This window comes from Rhyacophila brunnea, unplaced genomic scaffold, assembly GCF_057557595.1.
Source record: "Rhyacophila brunnea isolate RB1 unplaced genomic scaffold, BYU_Rbru_1.0 scaffold_17, whole genome shotgun sequence".
In the NCBI taxonomy this organism is placed as follows: Eukaryota; Metazoa; Arthropoda; class Insecta; order Trichoptera; family Rhyacophilidae; genus Rhyacophila; species Rhyacophila brunnea.
Genome location: NW_028232827.1, coordinates 897,121 through 909,554, shown reverse-complemented (window position 1 = coordinate 909,554; position 12,434 = coordinate 897,121).

The following is a 12,434-nucleotide window of genomic DNA, read 5'->3' as shown; positions in this document are numbered from 1 at the left end:
TAAAATGTAAAAATATGTATTATTTATAAATAGTTTTTATAAAAAAGGTATACTTAGGTATATACTTAAAAAGATATATACTTACAATAATGTTGCCATATTAATAATTTAAGATATTTTAAGAATACCTACCTCACACCCTCAAACCCTCAACTATTTCCTTATAAGCTGTGATACATACTTTAAAATAATATATTTAAAATAGTTTAGTTTTTAATAGAATATTATAATAGAATAATAAAGTATGGAAATATAGTAAAAAAAAGTTATTTTCAATGGTCAACCATGGTCAAAATGGTACGTATACCTACTATCTTGTGATTTGATAATAACAATCGAGATTAAAATGTATTAATATAAAAGCCATAATATAATAAAATGTATTATTTTTAAGTTATGCAATATTAGAGCATTTAAAACAAAAAATACAAAATTAAACATTATAAAAAACGTTTTTCAATAAAGTCTCCCATATCCCGTGTTCCATTATATTTCATAAAATATGAATGATTTCAAGGTATAGTTGCACATGTTTATTTATTTTTTTAATTTATGTTTTTTTAATAAATATAAAACCACCCTGATAATCATAAAATAATCGAATGCTGTATTTCGAAAACGTTAAAATCCTCTATTGTGTTTTAGTCAAAATAGTGAAAACAATCCTATATAAAAAAAATAGTGAAAAGTTTTTATGTAAAACATATTATTATATAGAAAGTGTAAACTTTACTGTTGTCTTCAAAAAACTACAAAAAAATACTTTAAATTTGTGTATTTAACGAGTAGGTAATATGAAGATTTTTGCAACTTATGTCACTCTTTTTTTAAATGTGACAATATAACGTTTTTGAAATACAGAATTCAATTACCTTATAATTTTATATAAGTGTCTTGAGTTATGTATTTTGGTGTAGGTACTCTGTTAAACTATGCCACCTGACCAAGGCCTGAACAAAAACGATGCATGAGTGCGAGTGAGAAAGTATTCGGCACCCTTATAATCTCTGCGACTCGCGCTAGAGTAAGATAAAAGGTCTACATATGTGTGAGTTGGTTTCCAAAAGTATCGCCGGAAAATCGTGGTGAATCGCTTCACGTAGCGTCGATAATCTGCGAGCTCGTGTTGCTAAAATTGCTATTTTTTGTGTTAAACATAAAGTCAGTGGTAAATATTTTTAGTTAATTAAGTAGGAATGATGGTTCTGTGTCTTGTAATAAAATATGGTAGCCGTACTGATAAGCAAGAAGATGGTATTACGTTTCATAGCTAAGTTGATACATGTTCATGATAATTTATTTGTATATTATTATATATTTTAATATCAGTGACCGAGTGTTTCTTTAAAATAACTTAAATTATGGATATCTTTACCTAATGGTTGCATTTTGACCGCTTAAAAATACTATATAACGTAAAAAATAGAAAATTATATATTAATTCTGAGCGTCTAGTGCGAGCACTTTGAGCGAGCACTAGCGAAATGGTCTATGGTCTCGAACATTTGTAGATGAATGCGTTCGCTCACCCACAAACCAAACGCACGACACACATCTTCATTTAGCAATGCAACGGGTGGCGTCTAGATGTATCTATAGTCTATGCACCTGACCGACACTTGCATTCTGACGGTGCCGCTTTACGGTAGCGAGTCAGCCGATCATAGCCCTAGGTATAGGCCACTAGAGGTGGGAAAGCTGGTCTATTTTACTTACTACCAGTATAAAAAATACTTAGTATCGAAACTTGTTCTAAAATACTTACTAGTATTTGGAATACTATATAGAGCGTTTGGCGTGCGTATGCGACAAAAGTTTCACACTTAACTGGAACTAAAACCAACTCCATATTAGTATTTGAAATACGTATTGGCTCAGGGAACTCAGACTGTGTATCGGCTTCAATAAAATCGCTAAAAATACGCTGAGCTCCGCTTGTCAAAAAGTCTCATTTATTATAAAATTTTAAACACATTTTAAATTTATGAGTTTTTTTCTGTTAGGTTACAATATTCTTATTAACAAAAATGAATAACAGTGATTTTTTTAAATTTTAAACATGTTTTGAGCGGTCTTATAACAAGCCTGTGCGTCATCTCACCACTGTGCTGCGACACAAAATTTATGACGTGTTATTCATACATTCGAATGCAATAGAATTAAAATATACCTATATTAAAGTGCTATCTCGTTTGCGCGCATTTAATGTCAAGAGTGTTGAAAGTCTACCAACTGGCGAGTGCACAGAACAGCGACTCGCAATGATATCATCACAAGTTTTTTGGAATAAGTTTATTGGGCCACACATATTGAGTATGGGTAGTTTCATCCGAAACTTGAGTACACAAACTGGTGACAGTATTTCCAACCCACCTCTACTAGGTGCCAGGTGGCAGAAAGTCGAGAACTCACTGTAATGTTTACTTCATTCTCTTATTAGCATCACCGTTGGCCAGATCTACCGTTTTTCAGTAGCATCTGGCTTGCGAAAGTTGCATCTGACGTATGGCGTTAAATCTAGCATATTCCGACACAGGAAACAATTTAAAATTTAAGAGCATACATAAGTGAAACGGCAAATAATTTTCAACAATAGGTGGCACGAAATTTCGCATCGTCGCTCGTCGCCAATCACGTAGCGGAATTCGAGATGGGAGCACGTCAATTTTTTTTGTGATGGCGTCGTATGAATATATTCTTATATTGTGTAAATATGACTAAAAAACGTTATACTTGTACTCGAAAAAGCAAACATGTCAATGAATATATTATTATATAAAAGTGGATATTTCCATATACCACCTAATCCTTGCGTCCTACTACCGACAACCAGAGTCGAACTGGTTATTTTGTCAATCAAAACTCGGGCATAATACAATTTTAATTGTATATAAAAACTATTTTTCAGGTAAATTTGGGGCACCCAAATGACGCAACCGGAAACATCGAGTATAATTGCGGTGGTTCCCTTATTTCGAAGTGGAATGTCTTGACTGCTTCGCATTGTGTACCTAACACAACTTTCCGGTAAGAGAGTTTTATTATATTAACACTAATGACATTTTTACAACGTTTTTATTAGGTCGTATTCTTATTTGTCAGGTGGTTGTTTATCCAGTACAAATCTTGCAATCGATTTTTAACTAACTTCCCGACTAGCTATACATTTAAAACTTTTAGAATATATCAGAACACGATGCCGATGCATTCTTTTAATACTTTTAGCCATCTTTAAGTATAATTGAATTCATTTTCGGTTAATTCTGTTTTGTATGGAAAATTATTTTAGAAAAATCCGTAAAAAGTAAATGACTATTATTGGTTGCTAAGGGGGTGGTTCTAGCAACTAAATTATTAATATATACGTGCGTTACTATGGAAATCAAAATGAAATGCCAATATGACATTTCAGTATTCTATAATATTGTTTGTTTGTTTGTTTTTTATTTACTTCATATCAAGTACAACTTTGAGTATATTGCGCATAATAATTCAACAGAAAATTTGAAAACGTGGTATATAAAAAGTTATTTTATCTTGTAATTATTTGCTAGGTTACGTTTTAATTCTTGAATTCATGAATTTTGCCGAAATCAGCTACGATAAAAGTTGAATTAATGTTCAATGTTGAATCTAATAAGATTGGAGACCGTATAGTATACGGTCATCTCTTTCCATATTTATATAAATTTAATTTTGTACCTATGTTTTAGTGGTATATAATATTTTGTTAGTAATGTATCCATACAACTCATTTCTTAGATATTGGAGTCATGAAAGGATAATAAAAATACTATATAAAAAAATGGGGCGGCATTTTGTCAAGGGACGTCACTGTATCGGTTAGTTATTTTAATTCATTAAGCCCTGCCTAACTAAAACATACTCACTATATCTGTTATACTATAATATAAATTCTTTTTCTGCGTTAGCGGTCCTCTAAATATTTTTACTGGTACGCAGGTCCAAAATGATTAAGGATCGCTGGATTAACTCTCTAATGCAGTCAAGTTATCGTTGGGGTTAGTATATAATGAAATATTCGACTCACACTTGCGGTTTACCTCACTTTGGATGCACTAGTTAATATCAGTCGGTGCCTACTTGCAAGAATTCACAGGCAAAGTATCAAATGAGCGGAATGACCTTCACTGACCTTAGCAATGAAACAACATGCCGACTCACCTTTGAGGTGATCCCCGTTTTTTCAGCAATGCATTCGGCAGAGACATTCACCTTAAAATATAAAAAGTCCCCACATGTTATGTAAATAACATTAGTATTGTAAAGCGGTGTTGTTATACTTGAAGTGAAACTATTTTGATCGCGGTAAAAGTAGAATTATTATTAAAAGGACAATATAAAGGATAATAGGAAGATGCTTGGTAGTCCCCGATGTTATGAATATCTGTTCTGAAGGTTGTGGGTGTGTGCGTGACATGGAGTGTTTCGGGTCGTGATGAATAATACACAGACATGGTATTTTCATGGTTTTATATTGTGGTAATAAATCTAGTATAAATACGGCACAGAGTAAATGACTGTCATATTTATATTGGTTGAGTTGGAATATTTACATTATAATTTGGAATTTCGATTAAGTGAGACACGGAACAAGGGCGCGTTGTCGACTACATTGTTGAAAGGCCAAAATGCAACAGTTCTAGGACGGTCGAGATGCAACCGTTTACTTTTCCGTTTTTTAGTTGTCTATGGTCTATCAATGACTATAGACAACAACATGACAGTTTGTAGGTTTATACGAAACCTCTACAATATAACCTACTAGAAAAAATCAAAGTCAACATTCTGGGATGTGGCTCGAACTCGTTCAAATTAATGTTTCTATTTTTTGATTGATTGTGTGTTGGATAATACACTAATTTCTTATCGAAACACCACTTTATTTATTTTTTTAACACTGTCACTTCGATTTATCCACTTCAGAAATATCTTCAATTTGAATCGAGCACATTCAGTGATACTTACATCATTTTCAGAATCGTGTTTTCTCTCCGACACCATACTTCTTTATTTATCTTTCAGTCGATCTGTCACAAATTAATCATAATGTCTAATTAACAATTTTATTATGTAACGATTAATTCACAAGATTTATGAATGTAACATTCTAATTATTTAACATACATAATTTTGAAAACATTCCTTAGAAAATATATTATAACCAAGAGAAAAAATGTTTTTGAAAAAAGTAAGACAATCCCGCGCGATCGAACCTGCATCTCTCGGATATCGTAATAGTCGTATCGTATAAAAAAATAGTTAATTACAAATTACTAGAAAGTTCAAGTAAGTTACAAACAAAAAATCTTGGAGTGATACGTGACGTCGGTTAGTAGGTAATTAAAGTAATACATACATTTAAAATACAAAAGCCGATCGCCAATAAGTAGCTCAATTTGGGAAGAGCTTCAGTGAGTATTAAAAGACCAATAGTTAAAATTTGTTGTAATTAAGTATGACTCCTTTAGAATAGTGGACTATGTGCATGGGCGCGATTCCCGAGAGATACGGGTTCGATTCCTGCGGGGTGTTTAATTTTTTTCAAAAAGATTTTTTCTATTGGTTATAATAATATATTATTATTTTCTCAGAAGTGTTTCAAAATTATGTATGTTCAATTATAAAGTCGTTTAATAATTTCTATAATATAATCGATATAGGTACATACATCTCATTATATTTTACGACCTGATTAAAATACACAATTTCTAGATTTGCGTGTTAGTTTATTTTTAAAATTTATAATTTGCCTTTACGTGCGACCACTGGCGGCCCGCTCCTTAGGTCATTCGGTCATTGGCCTTCCAAAATAAATACCTTACAATCGACATAATAATATTAATAATATAAGCAATGTCATATATAATAATATTAATAATAATCGATGGATTTGAAATTATAGGGCGCGCGATATTGTGTCGACCCTGTCTATTGGGTTGTTTTTTTCTTTGGACGATAATTCCCCGAACAAAAATATTGTGTTCGCCGGCAGTTTGAAACTTGACCCAAATTGAATATTTTTAAAAAATTTTCTCTCTTATTTCTCATACATAAGACAGAGATCGAAACACAAAATTCGATTTCGAAGTTTGCAATAGTGCGTGAATTACACTGATATAGGCAATGCCCGAGTGTGAGACAAAAGATTTTTTCACCTAATTAAATGAAACAGAATGATAACGTTGACTGGATAATTGTTCTCAAGCACGATTCGCATTCAACGATCATCTCATTATATCCGATTTGTTCAATAAAAAAAATTACACTGATTTTAAGAATAATTTTCCCACGAGTCAAGTAAATTTGGTAAAACAGTTAGAAGAATAATAAACATAACCAAGTTAAAAAATGAATTATTGGTGTTTAATCAACGAGGTGATTTGCATAGCACTAATAGTGCAATTTCTCTTCTACATTTTTTACTCGGCAATAATTTCAACGAAACATTTTCCGAGTCGACCAAAGTTCTCCAATTTATTTGCGTCATACCAATGACAACAGTTGAAAGTGAAAGATGTTTTTCCACTCTCAAAAGAATAAAAACCTTTCTACGCAATACGATGGGCCAAGATAGACTGACCGCTCTTGCAATGCTTAGTATTGAAAAAAAATATCTGGGAAAAATAGACAATTTTGATAATCGTGTGATTGATGATTTTTCAAAAAGCAAAGAAAGAAAAGTGGACTTAATTTACAAAAAATTATAACGCGTTGTGTGCAATTTTGGTTAACGATGGGTTGGCGTTATGAAAAATGAACATTTTTTGAAGGGTAAGTAAGTACCTACCTATAACAATTTCTAGCACTTATTCTATAATGTATAAAAAGTCAATTTGCAATACGTCTTTTCAGTATACAACGAAAAGGCAAATTAAAATAATATATTCAAAATTGACCTACTAGTTTTTCCGGCGTAAGCCGCCAATGCGTGCGACTGTTTTCTCTCGCCTTACCTATTTTAATACGTGTTCTCCAAGTCTCACATTTACAAATTTCCTAAACATTTGCATATGTTTTTCTCATGCGTCACAGACAGGCAGATAGAAAAATAAAACACAAATATATTATAATATAATGATAATAAATACAGAAGCATAATTTATTTTTGTAATACCTAATATTAAGTAGAAAAAAATTTCAAATGTGAGTTAGAATAGTTTTGCATTCAGCCGATGTTAATATTATTTATGACTGACAAAGTTTAGTGTGCACTATTTATATCCGATTTTAATAGTCTACCTCCACCCTTTGCTACTGATATATATATTTTATTACGTTGTAATGCTATAATAGCGAACAATGTGATGCAGGGTTAAGTCGCAAAGCGCGACTTTTTGCTTTACGATAGTCCAAAGCAGGACCATAAGATTATATCGATGAAAGTAAAATGTATATACTTTTTTATGTGCCACGTTATCATTATTCTAAAAATAAATTTCATTTCTCACGGCACGATTGTGCGATAATTATTTTTTTCCTTATATCTGTAAATGAGTGTTATATAATAATCTGAATATTATATTTTTTATTTTGACAGTGGATTATAGAGATAAATTTTAATACGTGTAATGTAAAAAATATCACATTTAACATGATCTCCTTAACCCACTAAAGCTCAAACGAGACACAGCGACTTAAATATGGTATAAATATGCTTACAAAAACTTTCAGCTTCAGCTCGATATAATTTATCCGTCCATAAGCGTTCATAAAGCTTTTTTGAATGGCAGGATAGGAACTAATTTTATTTTAAAGAACGATGAAATTAGGGATATCTGGTACCGAATATGTCAGGCATATTGGGTAAGGAACGCACTCCCATATGATGATGGAACCGAGGTATCGATACCTACGTCATTTACATGGCAAGACTGGTTTTGCGATTTTTATTATTATAAATAAATCCCTCGCGGAGAAGAATCATTCGATACGGATACTTGCGAGTATAGATACATTTTGACTGATACTTCGTTACATTTCTTTAGATATTTATTTATTTTAAAAAGACACATTGAGCACATAACAAATTATTAATTCAAGACGTTCACAAAATGACAAGAGCTCGAATACGCAACCGCATATTCTCTCCGTCCTATTTACATGGCCCAACCATTTTTGACAGCCCGAGTTGATGGTCTATATACGATGTACGTACCCCTGTTCAAATTGTACACTAGAATGATTGTATCTTGGTCTCCACCTCAACTGTATGGTATTTATTGATCCGAAAATACCACGCAGTACGCATCGCTAAAATGAGTCCAACACTCTTTCCGTGTGTTTGGTTATGCATCAGCTATCTGTGCCATACATTACTTTACTTTCCTAGTAATCCTTACTTTTATTTATTTATTTAAGAAAACAAAACATTACGTAACAAATCAAAATTCAGGACGTTCACATGAGAATTAAATTATAACAAATATTACTCTCACAAGAGAGAAGAAAAAAAAAATAAACTAAAGTTTCAAATACAAAATGCAAAGTACGTCATTGAAAATGTATGTCCTAAAGACATTTACTAGTCTTGCACCACTCGCTAATGGCACCTGTGATTCTATTATATACACAAGACTGCTATCGGCTGCTAATCGGTAGCTATCGACGGTAGTTCTTTTTATATTTTTGTATATATTACAATAAGTTAGTTGTAATTGTTACAGTAATATTTTAACATCACCTCTTTTGGCTGTGGTAAATTTTAGAGCGAGATAGAAGCTTTGACTATTTAAACGGCTACAATATTCGATACAAAAAATACCCTTGATAGCTGCCGATAGTAGTATTGTGTATAGAATAGATGCTAGGAAACAGTTGACCCAGAATAGGTCATGGCTGCGACCACTAAGGTAATTGACAGGTGCATGTATAGCTGCCTCAGTACAAGGCACACTGTTCAACAAAAACCTCTTAGGAGAAAATGGCTGCCAAAGTTTTGACATACTATTAAGAGAGTAATTATTAGATATTTTTATAAAGTATTTGTGTAATATAAATGTGTATCATAAAAATATCTACAATTATTATAAACAACCACCTTAAATTCCCTTCCATATTTAAATTAAATTAATTTATGTAATAAAATGTAGTAATGCACTAAAATAATTAAGTATATACCTTTGATATTCATGATGATGTCATACAAATTTATCTGAAATATTTTGGTAAAATAAATTTCTACAAAAATAGTGCAGCCTTGCCCAGAAACTTCAAATGATTCTCCATATTTTGTAATTATTGTTCATAAATCAAAACTGACATTTTGTCAAATAATGTACCCATGTCGTCGCTATAGGATTTGTTTCCCGAATATCCATTTTTGTCAAAATCGACATTTTAATGCAGTTCAATTTCTTTTATCGAACTCTACCGAAATCATTTATAAAAACAATATATTTTTATCTAGGAACAGAGATATTTTTTTAAAAAACCCGAATACGCCATGTTAAGTTACAATTACTCCGTGGTGTTCTCCCGAATGTCCAACTATTCGTACTTGAATATCCAAGTTAATTTCGGTCGAAATATATCTCTGGATGAGTGTTTATTTCCCGAATATGACTTTAGCCAATCAAACCGCGCTCACGCCGTGCATCTCGCTCCCACATTCACGCTGTCTAGCTCTAAAACAATCACGCCCACTTTCATATTTTTCGGCCGTCCGGAGACTTCTTTCAAATTTCGTCTTATTGATATTGTTTTTAACGTTACTATTGCTTTAATAGTGAATTCATCAAATTTGAAGAGATCATTCATAGCTGATACATCACCAGTTCGCCCTGAACTTACAGTATAGTTCTGGAAGTGAGTATTTTAACCTAAATAACTGCATTTTGTTTTGATAAATGACACAAAATCCCAACGGTTATATGAATTCTACAGTATGACCCGGCAACTACTATGACGTAAAGAATAATTATTATTTCAAATTATTATTAATCAAACATTGTTTGTCTTTATTTTACTTTTAATCTAGGCATTTCTTTGAAAATAAAGGCGATGCTATTATTTATTTTTGAATGCGCTGATAGTTAATTTAATTTAATATGTATGTTAGTAACTATTTATTTGGTGGATATTATATACTTAGGATATTGGTACCTACCTAATATAAGCAGCCAGTGGTAATTAATTTATACATGCTATTATTTTGTGTTGTTATTCCTTACAATACTAAATAAATATAATATTTATTTGGTGGTTTGTAATAAGTTTAATTGTCAATTATAGAAATATATAGATATAATAATATACAGATATATATAAATAGATTTTTTTTTTGAAAAAGTATTAATATAAAATTGTTAGCAAGTACGAGTAAGTACCATCATAAAATATTGGAGAAATGACCGTGACGTCGGTTAGTAATTGAAGTAGTAGATACCAGCTTATAATATATTTTCTCAGAAGTGATTTAAAAAAATTATGTAAGTATGTTCAATTATTAGAATGGTACATTCTTAAATCTTGTGAATTATTCGTTCAATAAAAAAATAGTTAATTACTTAAAAACTATTTTATTACTTAATCCGAAAAAAAACCGAAAAAGCGATTGCCGCATGTTATTATTACATACGAACTTGGGTAATTACGATCATTAAGTATTTAAATAGTAGAGGTAATTATTAACAATTATCGTGTAAATAAATTTAACATTTGAGGCGCATACTTTTTGACCACTCAGTAATCTGTGGGCCGTGCAGCAATACGCTACGGTCTTAAATCCCGAACGTCCATGTTTTGTCCCGAATATCTATTATTCTGAGAGAGCGCTGAAATTTTCCCGAATATCCACAGTGAGTACTTGTAAATAAAACGCATTTTCTGTGCATTTAATGATTTATCCCAGTATATTATTCTTGAAATCTATTCTTAGATAATGTTGCAATCATACAGTATAGAAAGAATGATTGATACATCTAATGATATTAAAATATACGACAATGAAATTTGTTTTTCGTCTCCTGTAAAATTGACATTTGGTCTATTCGGGAAACAAATCCTATAGCGACGATGTACTGAGGCAGCTATATATTTTAATTATTTACGACGCCAGGATTGGAAACATATCCCCCATAAGGGGATCGCTAATACATTCATTAAGTCTTTACTATCAGAAACAGCAATCTCCTATTAAATTCACATTATTATTTATATTACAATATTATTTACTCCGTTAAACTTGTGTATTTCCAAGATTGAACGTATACAATATTAACAATACATGTCTTAAATAGTATAAATTATACTAGATTTATTTTTGACCGATTTTATCAATGTTATTTGTAAATATAAAAATTTTATATAAACAATAGAAAAAAATGTCAATCCCGGGACCAGTCCCGGGATCCCGGGATTGTCAAATTGTAATCCCGAAATCCCGGGATCAGAATTTTGGCTCGGGATTGGATTCCCTAGTCGGGGGGCAAAGATCTTACTCTGGGAGCCCGCTTCAGGATGTGGGGGCCATGATTGGAAACCATCCCTCGTGATAGCAGGCAAAAATGTTTCCAAAGCAGAAGCTCTACATCTGGTCTCATTACTGTATTGAAAAAAGTACTTGTCTGATTAATTAACTCTTATGAATATTTTTTATACTATCATTCTACGATGAAAGTTTTTTTTATCTATACAAAAATCTTAGATAATATATTGAGTTTCATATTATATACATACTATGTTACTTGCCGGGTATTCCTAAGTAATTAAGTTACTCGCTCAAATGTTTACTTGCCAATAATGCCATTTCAGATTTCCAAATTTAAAATTTCGAAAAGTCCTACTTACAAGTGGTGTCTCATAATGTTATGCGAACTCCTGTAACTTTACCTTGTAATCGTTGATGATTCGATGCGTATAAAAATAATATAATTTTTGTTAATAATATGCAAATAGTCGAATGAATTATTTATCGCAATGCATTAATCATACATTCTATTACCATCTGATTAGTACACAAGCTAAAAGAGTTATAAATATTATCATTTTGTAACCGCCAAAACTAACTTATATTCCTCGTTTGACTTACCTATATAAACTAGTCGCTTGCGGAATTCAAAATCTTTACACAACCGAACCCCATACAACAGTGTCGTGTGTTATTTTATAATACTATCTCTGACTGCATACACTTACGTAAAATACAAAGATCATGTTACTGACACGTGTATTAAAAATATTTATAGCCGTGTGTTAAAAGTTTCGGAAAATTCATTTTATTTCATTTTAAATCATAGCATTATATTATAAAAGACGTAAAAATGTTAAAAATACCAGTGGTTGTTGTTCTTTTTGTGGTGGGATTTGCGGCTGCTTACAACGGTGGTAATAATCGTATTTCTGATAATATTTATTTTTCACCATCGAAACAGTCGCTTCATGGTAATCCAACATTTATTTTCATCCCCATC